Raw genomic sequence first — 17360 nt, forward strand, 5'->3', positions numbered from 1 at the left:
GCTGGGGGGCCGGCTCCTTCACGGCTTCGGGACCTTCCAGGCCAGGCTGTGTGGCATCTGGGCCGAAGGAACAAAGGACACCCAGATGTGACTGTGTTCTCCCCGCCCGTGCGGGATGCGCAGAACGGCTGGAAATCGGGGGCGAGGGGGGTTTGGAGCCTCCAGGAGCTACCCCTCCGGGAGAGCGGTACTCTCAGAGACGCCTGGGAAGGGACCCCCCCCAAGGGGCTGGAGGGAAGGGAGGCCGGCGGGTGGACGCGTGAGCCCTCAGCCGGTGTCGCCGAGAGAATCGGGCTGCCACCGGGCCACAAGTCGGGATCTGTGGACGCTGAGCCTGGGGCAGGCTGGGTCACCCTAAAGAAATGTGCCGTGTGAGATTTTGTTATTTCTCTAGTTTGCTCTTTTCAGGCGGACTTGGGGTGCTGAGGATTTTCTCACGGCTAAGGAACGACGCGCTGCGGCAAAGGAGGGGGCGGAGAACAGCGTCCCGTCCTGTCCTCCGCCTCGTGACTGACACTTGCAGACAGGCCCTCAGCCGGGGGGGAGGCTGGCTGGCTGTGCTGGACTCGGATCAGCCTCCCCGAGCCGGCGCCCCGCGTCGGCCCCGCAGGAGGAGGGGAGACGGAGCGCGTTCTGGGTCCCGCACGTGGCCAAGAGGAGCTAGTGGGTTTTGCAGTTTCGCCTGTGCTTCTCTTTTGGGATTCCGTTAGTGTCTACTGATCACAGACGCAGTGTGCCGCAGAGGGTCCCCCGGTGCGGGGTGGGGGGCATTCTCGGGGCCTCTGCCTTCGACCTGGGGACACTGCTTTGTGGCACTGACACCACCGGTGGGCTCCTGACCGGGCCTCTCTCGTCGGTCGGCCGCATGCTTGCTTTTGGTCCTGGGTGCCCCTCGTGCCCGCTCCATGCCGCTCCCGCAGGGGGTGCCCTGCCACGGCTCCCGGGGCCTCCCTGCCGGGCCCTGACCGCTGTTCACAGACTCCCACCAGACGCCCCACCCGGAAGCCCCACGGGCCCCTCCGAGTGGTGACAGGACAGGACCCCTTCCTTCACGCCGTCTCGCCCCCACCGTCCTGCCCTCTGCTCGGACCGTTGTCCGCCCAGCTGGGCCCACCAGCCGTGGCGTCAACCCTGATGCTTCCCGTCCACCAGGCGTCAAGGATGGAATGGGTCCTGCCTCCAGTGCCTCCTGCGTCCAGGCTACTGCACGGACCCTGCTTCCCTCATCTTCCTCAGGTGGCCTCTTACTGACTCGTACAGAGCACTGGAACAGCCCAGAATGGTGTTAGCCACCCACCTCTCCTGGGGACTGTGGACAGGGATTCCGGCTCACCTCCCCGCACCACAGGGCCGTGCCTGGGGCCCGGCACATGTCCCACGTAAAAGTCCGGGGTGGCCATCCAGCTGGGGCGAATTCTCCAGGGGGGTCCTCGGCCCTGAAGGCGGTGTTGGGGGCCACCCCTGCGTGCCGATGCGCGGGCACACGCCCCTCCAACAGGGCCTTCCCAAGCTCTTTCCAGGCCACGGTGCATGAGGACATCAAGATATCCGTGCCACGGGAGGCAGTAAATGGTGAGGTCACTTCTGTTGGAGCCCCTGGCACGGCCGTGCCTCATTCCCAGCGCTCCTGGGTCCCCCTCCCCAGCCCCCCGCAGAGCACAGGGAGGGGTTTCTCTAGCGGGGCTGGTCTGGGGAGGAAACCCAGCCACATATCACACCGGGAGCCCCGGGGGCGTCAGATCTGACAGCCAGGAGAGCCGGATGCGGGGACACCCGTCTGCACCCCCGACCCCCCGGGCGGGGAGTCCTGGGGGCTCGGGCAGCTCCACAAGCTCTCCACTTCCTCTGAAGGACGAGGAGGGGCTGGATCCTCGCAGACGCCCCGCCCTGCCCTCCACCCTCTCTGCCCTCTCTTCCTCCTCATTCCAGCGGGACATGACCTGTCGCCCTCTGCTTCCCGGGGAGGCGAGGGTGCACGCTCCCGTGTCCCCGCGGCCGCTGCCTGCACCTGTCCACCTGTGTCTCCATGGCTCTGTCCCTATTTGTCCCCGTGATTTCCACCTGGGAGGCGGCTCAGCGGGTTGACTCTCCAACCAGCTTTCAGCCTTTGCAGTTAACGCTGCTACCCTGGATTGAGGGCTCAGACTCCTTTCACACCATCACATGTTAAAGTGCGTTTTTGCCTAAATGACACTGTGGGGCTCTCACCAGGCGCCTGGTACTTTCTGCTAAGTCGAGCGGCCGGCGCCCCGCCCCGCGGCTCCCTGAGGGCGGCTGTGTGTACACGGGCCTGCCCGCCAGCCCGGCCCCTCTCTGAAAAACCCAGCCTCGCACCCTGCTTGCATGAGGGTGTGTCACATGTGTGTGCGGGGCTGAGCCTGGAATGATTAACACGTGTGCGATGACTTGTGTGGGGTCGGGGCGAGGCCCACGGCAGCCGGACATGGAATCAAGTTTGCATCTGCCGGTGTGCTGGCGTGTGACCCCCGGTCACGGCTTTGAGGACACGCAGGGCCCGCGTGGCTGTGGAGGGTCGGTGAGCGCCATCAGGCAGGGGGGAGGTGGGAGCCCAGAGCGGCCCCCGCTGTGCCCCTGGCCTGTCAACAGTCCCGCGGGTCACAGGGAGACCTCACTCGAGTCCACAGCTGGTGGGGACCAGGAGTCACCGAGGCCCCGAGGGGAGCCCTGCGGGTATCTCACTGAGAACTGGGCCCTCCTCCCACCCGTCTGTTCCACAGCTGAACACAGAGGGAGGGGCCCTTTCCCTCATTTCCAGAAACGTCCAGCAGTTTCCTACCGGCTTTACCTGGGCTGGAGTCAGCCCTGTGCAGAGGGAGGGCCATGGATGGGAAGGCGGGGCCGAGGCCTGGTGCCAGGGCTGTGGTATCCCTCAGCCTGCGGGCGCTGCCCTGTCCCCAACGTGGATCCGCGGCTGGGACTTCCAAGGTCACCACCTGGTGGAGAAGAGTCTGACCCGCCCGCCTCGGGAGCCCCCTGCGTGGGGACACTGGCGTGTCGGGCTGAGCCGGGGACCCACCTGCCCCCCGCCCTCCCCGAGCACCGCGCCCTCCCCAGGAAAGGGGAGGGCACCTCTCCAATGGCCACGTTCAGGATCACCCTCGGGCCTGAAGATCCTCATGCACGCGGGATCACACTCAGGTGTGAAAACCTTTTTGGGCTCATCTTAGGTTTGCACACGGCTGGAAGCCGTCACGTGGAATGACGGACCGCAGGGCCCTGGGCAGCCTCACCAGCAGGAGCAGGTGCACAGGGCAGCCCCTGTCACACCCGCCCCACGGGTCGCGCCCTCTGTGGGATGGCACGTGTATCCCTCCCAGGATACAGGGAGGGACCAGGAGCCCCCTCCCCTTACTGCTGAGCGGGGCTCCGTGGGCTTGGACCACGGCCTGGTTAACCGAGGACGTCTTGGCCACTCCCGGTTGGGGCCAAACTGCCCTGAACACTCGCCTGCCGCTTTGTATGTGAACGGCATGCGCATGTTTTCAAGGACGTGAAATGCTAGAAAAATCCCTAAGTAAGTCATGATCAACACAGGGCCAAGCTCACCAGCGCAGCACCGGGTGAAGGCCGCCGCTCCTTGGGCTCCCGCAGACCTGCTTTGTTCTTGCTGGACGAGGAGCTCACTACCCCGAGCCTGGACTTCTCTTCTGTGAAAGAGGGGCAGTGACAACAGGGGCTTTGCGGCTGCTTGTTCAGATTAAGCGGGCCAGTTTGTGTCAGTGCTTAGCGCGTGTCCCGAGAAGTGGGGGCCAGTGTCATCATCACCCAGAATGTCGATGGGGCTCACCCCTCCCGCCTGCTCCAGGCGGCTCTGGTCCTGTCCACGCCCACCTGACTTCCTGCCCCCTGACCGCCCCCTCACCAGCGAGCCCCCCTTCGCGCCTCCCAGATGACCTCCCGCCGGAGATTCCTGCGCTTAGAAAACGTGTTCTTACTCATTTTATGAATGTTCTTATCAAAAAGCATCACCCATTCAACTTGACTTTATGAGCAGGATTATTTCCTTTTTCTTCCTAAAGAAAAGACGCCACCTTGCCAAGGTAGGGACGTTTTTATGGTTCATTCAAACCCAGATGTATCGTTTTAGATTTATAGGAAGCACGCCCCGTGCCAAACCCTTATGGCGTGTGTACGAAACAAGGGGGTCAGGCTCAGCAGCAAACCCTTCCCAGCCCTCGGCCCTCGGTGCCTGTCTTCCCGCGCGCGGCAGAGAAGGGGCTGCTGGGAGAAGGTCCTGGGGGAAGGTCGGTCCGGCTGCTTAGGCCGTGAGGCACCAAGGGCCTGCCGGAGGCTGCAGGCTGTGAGCAGGGCACCCGGGTAGTGACTGCTAGGGAACGGGGTGCACCCGGCCCTGCAGACAGCCGGCCCCGTGCCGCCCCCGGAACGCAGCCCTTCCTGTACCCTGGAGAGGAGGCCTGGGGCCTCTGTGCGGGGCAGAGAACAGGGGCACCAGGAGCAGTGTCTCTAATTACGGTCGGAGGCTCCCCAGTGACGGTGAGGCCAGGCCGGTCTCCCGCTCCTCTTTAACAAGACTCTGAAGCCGAAACTGCCCGTTGGCCAAATTGAGATGGTTGTTCCAAAGGACACATTTGCGAGGGAATGGGGGAAGTCAGAGGGTCTTGAGCTGCCCCCTGGTACTTTTCTATTTTAGCATCTTTTTACAGTAACGTTGGCAAAGTGCGACAGCGACTCGGGTCAGTGCAGTTGCGTAGGGAGGGCCTAGAAACTTCTGCCCCGGCACCGGCTAGCAGCTGCAGAGTCAACTCCCTGCGGAGGGGCGGGGGTCCAGAACGGGACGCTGCAGCCTGCAGGGCGGACAGACCGAAGGACTGGATGGAGGGGCCGCCAGTGAGGTGCGTCCCCGCCCCGCCTCCCCGTGCTCGTCCCTCTTCGTCAGCTCTCCGTTAGGGAAGACGGTGGGTGGCCTGGTTCTTTGCACACCTTCAGCTGGCCTCTGGGGGCGAGAGCGCAGGGGACCCGTGTCTAACACAGGCCCTGAGAAGCCATTTCCTGCAGCCCCTTCTTTTTGCAGATGGAGAATCTTCCAGCCCAGCGCCAGAACATAAGCCTGCGAGCCGCGTTCCCAGGTCGGGCTGCTCGACGGCGCTCCCCCGGCCCAGGCATCCACCTTCGTGGAATTCCAACAGTCCCCGGGAGTGCCGGCCCCTTGGGGGCGTGGCTGTCACGGTCCCCTCGGGGGCGTGGGTTCCTCTTCCCTGACGAGGGAGCGATGAATCGCTTCCTGCATACCTTGTGCTCTGTGCTTCCAACAAGGACGACTGGGGGCACGAGGAAGGTAGACGGGGCAGAGGGCCAGCTCGGTGACAGACCGGGGCAAGCACAGCGGTGAGTCAACCCCTGTTGTCTGTGCTCCACCGGATCTGTCGTCCCCGTGTGACGACCAGGGAAACTGAGGCACAGTAGTTAAATAACCCGCCGAGTCAGGGCGCCTGCGGGTGTCCACAGGGAGCATCCTGGGGGGTGGGGGTGGGGGAGGCTGCTGCCGCCTCCTGGTGTCGGTGGGACACGTGTAGGTGGACAGTGCATGTCCTCGGCGAGACAGTGGCACGTCCCTCCCAAGAGCGCTGTCTGTGGTGGGTTTGGAAACACCCTTGCTGGCCGCTCTGCTCAGGAGACAGCCTTGGACGGCCAGCGTGCTGCCCCTGTCAAGCACAGAGCCCTTCGGGACTTCCTCCCGTGGCCAGGGATGCTGTCCCCACCTCACTGCACCAGCTCAGCCTCTGCGGGGCCCCCCTTCTGTTCCAGTCCCTACGTCTGTCCTGAGGCTTCCTCTCTCATCTGTGGCCCCGCGAGTCCAGAGGAAGCCTGGCCCCACTGCCGCCAGCCTGCCCCCTGTGTGCTTCCCCTCCCGTCTCCCCTGCCTGTGCCTCGTGGGAATGAGGGCTCTCACTGCGTGCCTCCGGCAGTCCCTAGCTCCCCAGCAGTTGCACCGCGGAGGACGCCATCCCCTCGGAAACGCTGTGTCTGGTCAGTCACCGGCTCTTCCTGAACGCTCTGTCTTCAGGGACACCTGTCCCTCCTCCTGCTCCACCAGCTTTGCTGGCTAACTTGCTGACTCAGTAGTTTTCACACATCGTTTTGAACAGGACCCCTGGCACTCCTAAAAATGATTGAGGACCCCAAAGAGTTTTTGCTTATTCCATCCGAAATTGAACATGAAAAAAATTTAAAAACACTTATCGGTTCATTTAAAAATAAGACTAATGACAAGTTTATAGTTTTGGCTTTTACGGTGGTGCGTCCCATCCGTTTTGAGTGAATTTCTGATTATGGGTGAGGTAGGGGTTCGGGGTCATTCTTTCGCATGTGGCTGTCCCACTGCCTCGGCACAGTTCGTTGGAAATCGGCCATTCCCTATGGAATTGTGTCAGGATCCTGCTGAAGATCTGCCGACCACAGATATGAGGTCCAGTGCTGGACTCTCAGTTCAATTTCGCTGATCTATACGCGTTGTGCGGGTACCACACTATCTTGGTTACGGTAGCTTTGAAGTAGCTGTTAAGTCAGGAAGTGTGAATTTTTCGACTTCCTTCTTTTTCAGGACTGTCTATTATGGGTCTTTTTCATTTCCAAATGAATTTCAGGAGCAGCATGTCAATTTCTCTAGAAAAAGGCATCTGCGGTATTTACAGGAATTGTGTCGAGTTTGTATATCAACCCGGGGAGCTTTGCTATCTTCACAAAGTGAGGTCTCCCCATCCATGACCATGGATGGCCTTTCTTTAATTTAGGACCTTAATTTCTGTTGACAATGTCTTATAGTTTGGGGGTGGAAGTTATGTGCTTCCTTTGTTACATTTCTAACATTTATTCTGAGTATTGTATGCGTTTCAATGTTCTCATAAGCAGAACTGCTTTCTTAATTTCTTAATTTCCCATTGGCCATTGCAAGTGTATAGAAGCATAATAGATTTTTGCATATTGATTTTGTATCCTACAACTGTGCTAAACCCACTTATTACTAGTATTTTTTAATTTTTAATAATCAAAAATTTTAATTAGTGTTATGGCAATAGAAAAATGTTTCATAACCCACTACATATATTAATTGCCATGTTAATTATCTATATAGGTACTATTAAAATTTATTTATTTTTGTTGATTACTTTTAATACTTTCTTTAGTGGATTCATTAAGATTTTCTATATACAAGATCATGTCATCTGTGACAAGAGATAGTTCTTTTCCAAACTATTCTAAAAGAAAAATTCCAATCCTTTTCTTCCTTCTTTCTTCCCTCCCTCTCTCCCTCCCTCTGTTCCTTCCTCCCTTCCTTCCTTCCTTCCTTCCTTCCTTCCTTCCCTCCTTCCTTCCCTCCCTCCCTTACCTCTTCCTTCCTTCCTTCTTTCCTTCCTTCCTCCCTCCCTTTCTCCCTTCCTTCCTTCCTTCCTTCCTTCCTTCCTTCTTTTCTTCCTTCCACCTGTAATTTTGTTTTCTGTGATTTCTTTTTCTGATTCAGTATCAGGGTGATATTAGCCACACAGAACAAACTTTTGAAATAGATTTTGAAACAATATTTGTAGAATAGTCTGTGAATAATTGATATGAATTCTTTAAGAAATATTCAATACAATTCACTAGTGAAACCATCTGGTCCTGGGCTTTTCTTTGCTGGATGTTTTAAAATTACTAATCATATCTCTTTACTTGTTGTAGGTTTATTCAGAGTTTTCGTTTCTTCTTGAGGAAGTGTTGATAATTTCTACCTTTCTAGCAATTTGTCCACTTTGTCTAAATTATCTAATTTGTTAACATGCAGTTGTTCATAGCACTATCGTATAATACTTTCTACTTCCACAAGATTGGGGTAGGGATGTCTCTCTTTCATTCCTGATTTTAGTAATTTGAGTCTTCTAGCTAACAGTTTGTCCATTTTATTGATCTTCACAAAAAGTTAACTCTATTATTTTTTTTTACTCCTTAGGTATTTCTGGTAAGTCCCTACTATTTCTTTCTCTATTTGCTTCAGATTTAGTTTTCTCTTCTTTTTCTAGGATCCTACCATGAAAAGTTATGTTATCAGTTTGAGATCTTCTCTGTTTGTCAAATTTATTGATTTATTTTTAGAGAGAGAGACAGAAAGTGCGAGTGGGGGGGGCGAGGGAGGGGCAGAGAGAGAGGGAGGGAGAGAATCCCAAGCAGTCTCCCCATTGTCAGCACAGAGTCTGACATGGGGCTTGATCCCATGAACCATGAGATCATGACCTGAGGTGAAATCAAGAGTCAGACACCTAACTGATTGAGCCACCCAGATGCCCCTGAGATCTTCAGTTTTAATATAAGTAGCTATAGCATTAAATTTCCCTCTAAGTACTGCTTTAACTGCATTTTGGTAGCCTACATTTTGGTAGGCTATCTTTTTTACTTCCAGTCATATCAAAGTAGTTTCTAATTTCCCTTGGGATTTCTTCTTTGACTCATTTGTTATTTAGAATATGTTGTTTAATATCCACATAATTTTTAATTTACCAAATTTCTTTCTGTTATTGATTTTTAATTTCATTCCATTGATATTGGAGAGCATACTTTGTATGATTTATATCCTTTAACATGTACCTGAGCTTGCTTATGGTTTTGGATGTCATCTATCTTGGAGAATGTATTGTATGTGCCTGAAAAGAATGTGTATTCTGGTGTTGTTGAGCATTCCATAGACATCTGTTAGGGCCACTTGATTTACACTGTTGTTTAAATCTTCTATTTGCCTGTTGATCTGCCTTGTTGTTCTATCATTCTTGAAGGTGGAAGTCAAAGTTTCCAACTATTATTGTGGAATTTTCTATTTCTTGCTTCAATTCTGTTAGTTTTTATTTCCCATGTTCTTAGGTGCATACAAGTTGATGATTCTTATATTACCAGATGCATTGACCCTTTCATCATTATAAAATGTCCCCCTTTGTGTCTAGTAACATTTTAAAATTTTAATTTATTTGACCTGATGTTAGTAAGGCCACCCCAGATTTTTATGATTATTGTTTGCATAAGAAATATTTTTCCATCCTTTTTTCTTTTAACCTAGTTGAATGTTTGAATCTATGTGTAGCTCCTGTGGGAAGAATAGTTAGATCTTTGTTTTTAAATCCAGTTTGACAAGCTGTCTTTTGATTAGATTGTTAATCCATTCACATTTAGTGTTAGTATCGATATGGTTATGTTTACCATTTATGGCTACCATTTAATTTTTTCTCTATGAGCGTGTTCTCCTTACTTCTCTGTTTCTCCTTTGCACTAAGTGATATTTTCTAGTATAACATTATAATTTCTGTAATGAGTTTCACCATATATTTTAAACTTATTTTCTCAGTGGTAGCTGTAGTGCTCATAATATACACCTTAAGTTAGAATCAACTCCAGATTTATACTAAAAGTTCTGGGAGATATTGGGATGTTACTCCTATATAGTCCCCTTGTTATACATATTGCATCTATATATGTTACAAAAATAACGATGCATTGTTATAATTATCACCTTATATAATTGTATATTTTTTCAAAGAAACCGGAAGAAGAAAGGACAGCAAATATGTATTTTTGATGTTCATTATATTAATCTTCTTATCATTTCTTGTTCTCTTAATTTATTCCTGCAGATTCAAGTTACCATCTGGTGTTATTTTCTTACTTCAATATAGCTTGGCTACCACTCACCTCCTGTGTGTATTGTCAGATATATTACATAGCCATGTTACAGTCCCAACAATACAATTATATCATGTTATTTTATATAATTGCTTTTTAAATTGGCTATGAGAAAAAGGAGAAGATATATGTAATTATACTGTCTTTTATAATTACTAACATAATTACTTTTACCAGCACTCGTGTGTGTGTGTGTGCGTGTGTGTGTGTGTGTGTGTGTATGAATTCAAATTACCATCTGGTGTTACTTGCTTCCAGTCTGAAGAACTTCTTTTAGCCTTTTTTTGTAAGGTGGGTCTACTAGCAACAAATCCATCTGTTTTTGTTTATCTGGAAATGTCTATTTCACCTTCCTTTTTCCAAGATAGTCTTTCTAGATATAAGAGCCTTGGTTGATAGTTTTTTCTTTCAGCACCTTGATTATGCCATCCACTGCCTTTTGGCCTCCATTGCTTCTAATAAGAAGTTAGCTGTAAATCTTACTGGAGTTCTTTGCAAGTGACAAGTTGATTTTTGGTTGCAGATTTCAAGATTTTCTTTGTCTTTCAACATTTTTACTATGATGTGTCTGTTTGTGGCTCTCTTTGCATGCATCCTACTTGAGATTGATGAGTTCCTTAGATTGTGTAGATTAATATTTTTCACTGATTTGGGGAAGTTTTCAGCCACTATTTCTACGGATATTCCTTGGTGTCACTTCTTTCCTTCTGGTGCCCCCATCACACACGTGTTGGCATGCCATGTGTATTCCACATTTCTCTATGGCCCCATTGCTCTTTCTTCCTTCTTTTCTCTTGAGATTGCATGTGTCTTCCTTCAAGTTCACTGATTCTTTCTTCTGCAAGCTGAGATCTACCATTGAGCCCTTCCAGTGAATTCTTCATTGGGCTTATTATATAATTTTCCATTCCAGAATTTCCCTTTGGCTGTTTTTTTTTAATAATTTAAATTTTTTTATTGAAATTCTCTACCTGATGAGACAGTGTCATTATACCTTCTTTTACTTCCCTAAACACAGTTTCCTTTCATTCTTTGAACATATAACAGCTGCTCTGAAGTCTTTGTTGAGTCTAACAGCTAAGCCCTTTCAAAAACAGTTTTTGTTGCCTGATTTTCTTTATATGGGTCACGCTGTTTCTTTGCACGTCTCATAATTTTTTGTTGAACACTGGACATATTAGATAATATATTTTAGCAACTCCGAGTACTGAGTCTTTGGTCTGCAGGGCTTGTTAGTATTTGCTTGTTTATTTGTTTGGGGACCTGGCTCACAGTGTGCAACCTCTGATGTCACTCCCCAGAGGGCACAGTCTTGGGCTTGTGTTCAGCCACCCTGGGACGACAGTGGCTTTAGCAGGGCTCTCTCTGACTGTCTCTTTCCCTGTTCTCTCTGTTAAGTTGTCTTCCTCTGTTGGTATCACACTCAGCTCTTAGCCTCCACTGATGCTGACGCATTGCTCTATTGTTTTTGACAAGGCCCCTGGGCATAAACTGCCACAGTCAGGTTCAATTAAATTCAGGCCCCTTTGTGGGGTATTTGGGGCCTGTCTTTGAGCCTTGCTCCAGTGCCAGAAAGGCTCTTAGCTGTCTCTTTCGCTGGCTCTCTCTGGTAAACGACTAGCTAGTCTGTAGTTCACCTTGTACTCATGAAGTGACTGGCTTCTTCTTAATTTCTTACTACCAAAATCTCTGTCATTTCTGAAAGCACCTGTAGTTGAACTTGCTCCTGCTCTGTTCCAAATAAAGTCAGTTTCCTTGGAAAGAGCTACAGAGCTCTCTGTTCCTAAGGCCTATCCCTGCCTCCTGGGAAAAAAAAACCTCTGCCTCTGCTCTCTAGAACTAAGGGAGGGTACAATGGCCTGCCTCTTTTGGATGACACCCCTGCTTTACAAGCAGGAAACTGGTGGGGGTGTTGGCCGCTGGTCGTCTTGGCTCGTGTCTCTTGGAATGGAATCTCTGCCTTCCAAGCATGCTGGGGTGAGGGTGATCAGGGCCCATGGCCTTGGTGTGCCACACCTGAGTCACAGGTTTTGAACCATGAGTGGGTCCTTGGTGGAAGAAGAGATCCTCAGACCTCCGAGCTGCTCTTGCCTGGAATATAGCTTTTGCAACACAGAGCTGGGAGAAATCAGAAATTCTAGTGGCTTGGGCCTCGCAGAGAAAACTACAGCCCTAGCCTGACTTCTGGAATATGTATATATGTATATATCTAGCCACATGTTATGCTCGTTGTGTGTGTGTCGTAGATGATTAATAAATATTTTCCGAAGGAAAAGTGTCGATGAGTGGGATGAAGAGAAGATCACGAGGGCTCCAGTTTGGGGGTATTTTATGTAGAGTCCAGCAGGTTATCTAATGGGGTGGTATCCTGGCCGAGAGGTTGGGCTGGGTGGACTTCAAGGTGCTTTCGGATGATAAAATTTCATGATTCTAACTATAAACGTGAAACCCATCTGAGCCGCACATTTGAGCAGGCGACTCTACAGCCTGGTCCTGGGCACTGAACAGAAGACGTTCCCCTTGGACCGCCTGCCTGTCTCGGCGTATCCATGTGGGGTTTTCCTACCAGTGGGGGCCACGCTGGGGTTTTGAAACAGCACTCGGGCAGTTATCGAAAGTCTTCGGCTCTGAAGTAATGCTTAATGCTGACATACCACAACGCATGTGACAGTGACCCGGTGGCACCTCTCCCTGGCCCGCTCCCACAAAAGCTCCTCCTTGGTCACACCAGCACACACTTCACTGGACTTCTTGCACTCTGAGCTGCATTCTCCACCCCCCCCGGTGCTTTGTCGCCACATTCACGGAAAGCATGAACCCTGGGAGAAGTGAGCAGCCACTATTTGGTGTGATCGGGGAGGACCCAACAGAGCCCGCTCACAAATGGCCCCTGTTGTCTCAGGGCTGCCAGAAAGACATGTGTTTGTTCACATGCCTTGTTGCTGCTGAGATTAATTCTCTCTGTAAGAGAGGTGTTCCATCTTGGTTATAGTGAAATGCACAAAAAAATTGCCTTTGAATGGGCAAATGTGTTTTTGTATCTCAGACATCGCATCAGAACAGACTGTGGGTCCTCAAAGATCATCTCCTGCGCTCTAGCCCGGGCCTAATGAGTATAGAAAACCACAAATGAGGCTCCGCAAATAAATACGTCTTCACATGGTTCTGCCTCTTTGTTCTTTCCTGGCTGCAGCCAGAAAGAACAGTGAGAAAATTCAGGGCTCTTGTTTATGGCTCCGTTGTGAAACAGAACTGTTATCTCCCGTTAGATCGCTTGCCTTGATGGAGAGCGTCAATATCTAGTAGCACTCGCCCACAACCGTCGTCCATGAAATGAAAAGCGGGATATGTGGAATCCAAACACATGACCTTCCAGTAACAGGCACTAATGAAATAAGAACAGCTTTCTTGAAACGAATGATCGCGGTGATTAATATGTGTGTCTTGTATCCTAATGAATGAATCAGCTAATTAGTCACCAGCCACCTACACTAATACAGCAGAGGTGTGATGTGGGTTTGGGCAGGGAGGATCTTTGGTTTCTTTATAGATTTCAGGATGCTAGAATATCATGGCGTTTGGAGTCCCGTACTGGAGCCTGGAACAGAATGAGGACATTAGGGAGAAAACAAGTGAGTCTAAAAAGAGCCTGTTACTAGAACGGCACTGGTGTTAACGTCTAGTTTTGACCCGTGTATCATGGGTCACACTGGGGGAAGCTGGGTGAGGGGTACACGGGAACTTTCTGGACTAGTTTTGCAACTTTTTCTGTAAATCTAAAAGGATTCCAAAATGAAGAGTTTATTTAAAATATATAACGGCTCTAAAATTCCGCTGGAGGGTACAGTTAATATGATCCCTTCTTCAGTGTGCTCAAGAGTGGAGCAGAACTATCATGTGAACCCGGGGGGTGCAGTCAACAGTCAGGGTCCTCACAGGCTCTGCTTACCGGTCAGGTGGCCGCGGGCAGGTCAGCTTTCCCTGTGGCCTCAGTAGTCTCTTCTAGAAAGTGAGACATCGGACTCAGGGTCATCTCTGGAGTTGTCTCCTCTGGACACTCTGTGATTGAATGTGCAACTCACGTATATCTGGGGAGGGGGGCAAAAACCTCTGAAAGGTCACCGTCTTCTGCGGGAATCCAGCTGGTTCCCTTTAAGTGGCAGGAAAAATTAAGATGCTCCAAACCTGCTTGATAGCAGGGAAGAGTGCAAATTAATCCGTTTGAATTGCTAATTGGGGATTTAGTTGGCTGCACCGAGGGCTATGGGATGAAGCCCGGGGTTTCGCTGTCTTCCAAAGGCAGGGAAAAGATTCTCTCTCGGGGGACCCTGATGTCCTCTTATGTGAAATGCAGAAACTGAGAAGAAAGCCAGGAAAGCACTTCGGTTTAGCCCCTCAAAGGGCCGTATCCCAGGCCTGTCCTCCTGTCCTCCAGCGCAGCTCAAATGCTCCCTCACCTTCCATCTACAGGAAGGGTCTGTGATGCAGGTGTTATTTGGGTTAGAGCTGCTACAGCTTTGACCTAGACATCAGCGTAAGGACGGAGCCAGACGCAAGCGCACACGTGCCCCGGATACTGGCAGCTGCGGAAGAGCCTCGCAGGCATGGCGAGCTTGGTGGAAAAGTGTGGGCGGCTGTCAGGTGACTCAGGTGTGTCCAGAGAAGATTCTCTCTGCAAAACATCCCCCGCACCGGTCTGCCGAGTGCCCAAGAAGTTCCTTCTTGCTGCTACACTTCTATGGATAAAGGGATTAGTCTCTACTAGGATATCCTTAGGAACCAGAATTTATTAAGTTATCATTTGTCACATGCATCCCGATGTGAATTGATTAGTTCCTTTTCAACACGTGGGCTAGCCAGGAAGATAGTTTGATTGGGAAGGAGGAGGAGGGGGAGGAGGAGGAAAGAAATAATACCTGAGCAACCTGTGCTCCCAGAAGAGGGGGTCGTGGGAGAAGGAGGTTGGCAGGAGCTGGAGGCAGACATCATGTCCCAGTTGCCGAGGGGGACAGTACCTCCCTGTGCCCCCACCAGCCTTGCTGGCTGCGGAAGGGGTTCGCATCGGTGTGGATCCAGATCTTAGAAATGTGGGGCGAAGGGTCCTGTGCCGGGGATGTTGGGGAAGCCCTGAGCCACCTGTGCTCTCAGCAATTTCAGGTAGGAAAATATGAATTAAAGTAGGAAGGGACCTTTAATACCTTACAAGTGTTAGTGATGTAATGCCGCCCCGTGATCGTCACGGTACAGAGCCCAGTACCTTGGTGCCCTAGTCAGATAAGGGGACAGCAAGCGGGCGAAGAATGGCCCTGGGCACAGTTGAGATGCTGATGAAATTAGTCACGTCCCTTTCCAGCCTCTGTTGGAACCTTCAGGTCCCATTTTGTGTGGTGGTCCAGTACCTTCCCACAAACCGCCAGGGCCCTTGAGCTCCCTTCTGCCCACCGTACAGCCCTGCCTGAACCTCTCCTCCTCACACGGCCTACAAAGCTAACCCGTCTCTCGCTCCTTGAGACTTAGCCACCTCCCGTCTCAGCCCTTAAAAACCCGACCTCTGTGCGAGTGAATTTGTCGGACTCATTTAGGTTGCTGTGCTTAGGGCCTTCCAGGCTCCCCCTGTTGGGTTCACCATGCAACATTTTAACTTTGTAAAGCATTTTACATCTTTTGTGTTGTTGGAGTTTCACGATATCTCAGTAACTTGCCCAATTGTTGGCAGTAAGAGTGGAGTTCGGTTCAGGGCTCCTGAACTCCAGTGCCCGCCTCTGTCTACAGACCACGTGGTTTCTGCACGTCGAAAAATTCACATATTTGCGTCCTATGAAGGTCCAGTGAGTGATCTTACCCTGGCGCCCTGCGAGATGTTTTGGGGCGGTCAGCGCAGCCTTGGAGAGCCTGGGTCCTTGAAATCATAGCCGGAAGTCAGCTGGCCGTTCTGCCTGCACATTCGGTACTTCCTTGTGCTTCCCCATCTCCAAAGTTGGGCCTCCAGATGGCTTTCGCCACCCTGCCTTCCCTGTGGATTTCACGTCTTGTTTTGCCCATGAGTGGCTTCGGGGTCAGTGCTTTATTTCCCCAAGGAGTGTGCAAGACCACGGAGGGTGAGTGGCCCCTCTTCTGGCTGCACAACCCCAGGGCTGGCTCAGGGCAGGCGCTCGGCCAAACTTGTTGAGCTGAATGGGGTACATGCTGCTGGACGGGTCAGATGAAGGCATGCTCCTCCAAAATACAGGGGTGGGGAGAGGTCAATGATGTCCTGGGACTGACTTTTTAACTGACACAGAAATTACCCTCAAAATGGATACTGTGTGTTTTACGGAATCTCTTGGGTAAGCCGTCTGCTGACCCCGTGTTTTAGCAAGTGGGCAAAATTGACCCTTGGAATGCCTCTTTGGGGATGGATTTTGGAATTTCTTTGGATTAGCCTCAACATTGGTGAGTCTCCATCTTCTGAAGGTATACTTGGATTCTGGAAACGGTTAAGTCATTTGGAGCAAATTCTTAGGGGAAAAAAGGTTAATAATTAAGCAGGATGGTGCCATTTTTGAATATATAAACAAACAAGAAATTAACTGACTTTAAAGCAACTAACTGGACATTTCAATATACTTTGTATATTATTTCTTAAAGGAAGGAGGTTCAGTCAGATGTGTCTTTCTTGAAAGGCCAAGTGCTGTGCTGCACTGAGTCACCCAGACATCAATTTGGATGGGCCTCCAAGTATTTGAGGACAAGGGTTTTATCTTTTCACTTGTATCCTTCTCTTGGGGCTCATGGTCAGTGTCCAATAAAAGATTTTTCAACAAATGAATAAATGAATGCCCTTGGGTATGTTATTAAAAAACGAGTACAATTATTTTACACCAATGTGTGTGTGTGTGTGTGTGTGTGTGTGTGTGTGTGTGTTCCTTCTTGCCTAATGCTGCATGGTCACAAAAACTTAATGGCTTAAAATAGCAATCAACATTTTTTACCTCTCACTGTCCGTCTCAGTCAGATATTTGGGAAGGACCTGATGGGGCATTTCTCACTTAAGATCTCTCATGGAGTATCAGCCAGGTGCTGGTCAGGCCTCAGGCTCATCTGAAGGTTGGACTGGGGCTGGGTGGCTCACTCCCCAGGCGGTGCCCTCACACAGCTGCCAGGCTGGTGCTCAGACCCTCCTTGCATGGCCTTCCCCATGGGGCTGGTTGAGTGTCTCTGCTGCATGTTGCTGCTTCCCATGGTGAGCCACCCAGGAGACCCAGGCAGGGGCCACAATGCTTTTTATGACCTAGCTTTGATGGTCTCACTCCATCGCGCCTGCCATGTTCTGTTGGTCAAGCAGGGCCAGTCCTGCTTCAGAATAAGAGGCTGCCGCTCTCTCTCCTACTGCACCCCATAGGTATCCATTCATTCGACACATGTGTATTTGAAACAAATGTTTTTGATGTTTGTTTACGTTTGAGAGAGAGAGAGAGGGAGGGACAGAGCGTGAGTGGGGGAGGGGCAGAGAGAGACACACACACAGAATCCAAAGCGGGCTCCAGGCTCCGAGCTGTCAGCACAAAGCCCGACACAGGGCTGGAACTCACGAACCATGAGATCAAGACCTGAGCTGGAGCCGGACGCTCAACCCACTGAGCCACCCAGGTGCCCCATCAACACGTGTTTATTTAGCCTCTACTATGTGTGTGCTAAAG

At 50.8% G+C, this 17360-nt stretch overlaps 1 long non-coding RNA gene across 1 annotated transcript; it reads right to left on the bottom strand.

Moving 5' to 3' along the window:
- Positions 1 to 2809: 2809 nt before the first annotated feature.
- Positions 2810 to 16875, bottom strand: LOC132679716 (uncharacterized). Its single transcript, XR_009610294.2, has 3 exons — positions 16653 to 16875; positions 3568 to 3668; positions 2810 to 2954 (listed from the first exon to the last, which is right to left on the bottom strand). It is a non-coding gene; the product is annotated as an uncharacterized LOC132679716 (long non-coding RNA).
- Between the last annotated feature and the right edge of the window lie 485 nt (positions 16876 to 17360).

The sequence above is a fragment of the Panthera onca genome, chromosome A2, assembly GCF_046562875.1.
Source record: "Panthera onca isolate mPanOnc1 chromosome A2, mPanOnc1 haplotype 2, whole genome shotgun sequence".
Taxonomy (NCBI): Eukaryota; Metazoa; Chordata; class Mammalia; order Carnivora; family Felidae; genus Panthera; species Panthera onca.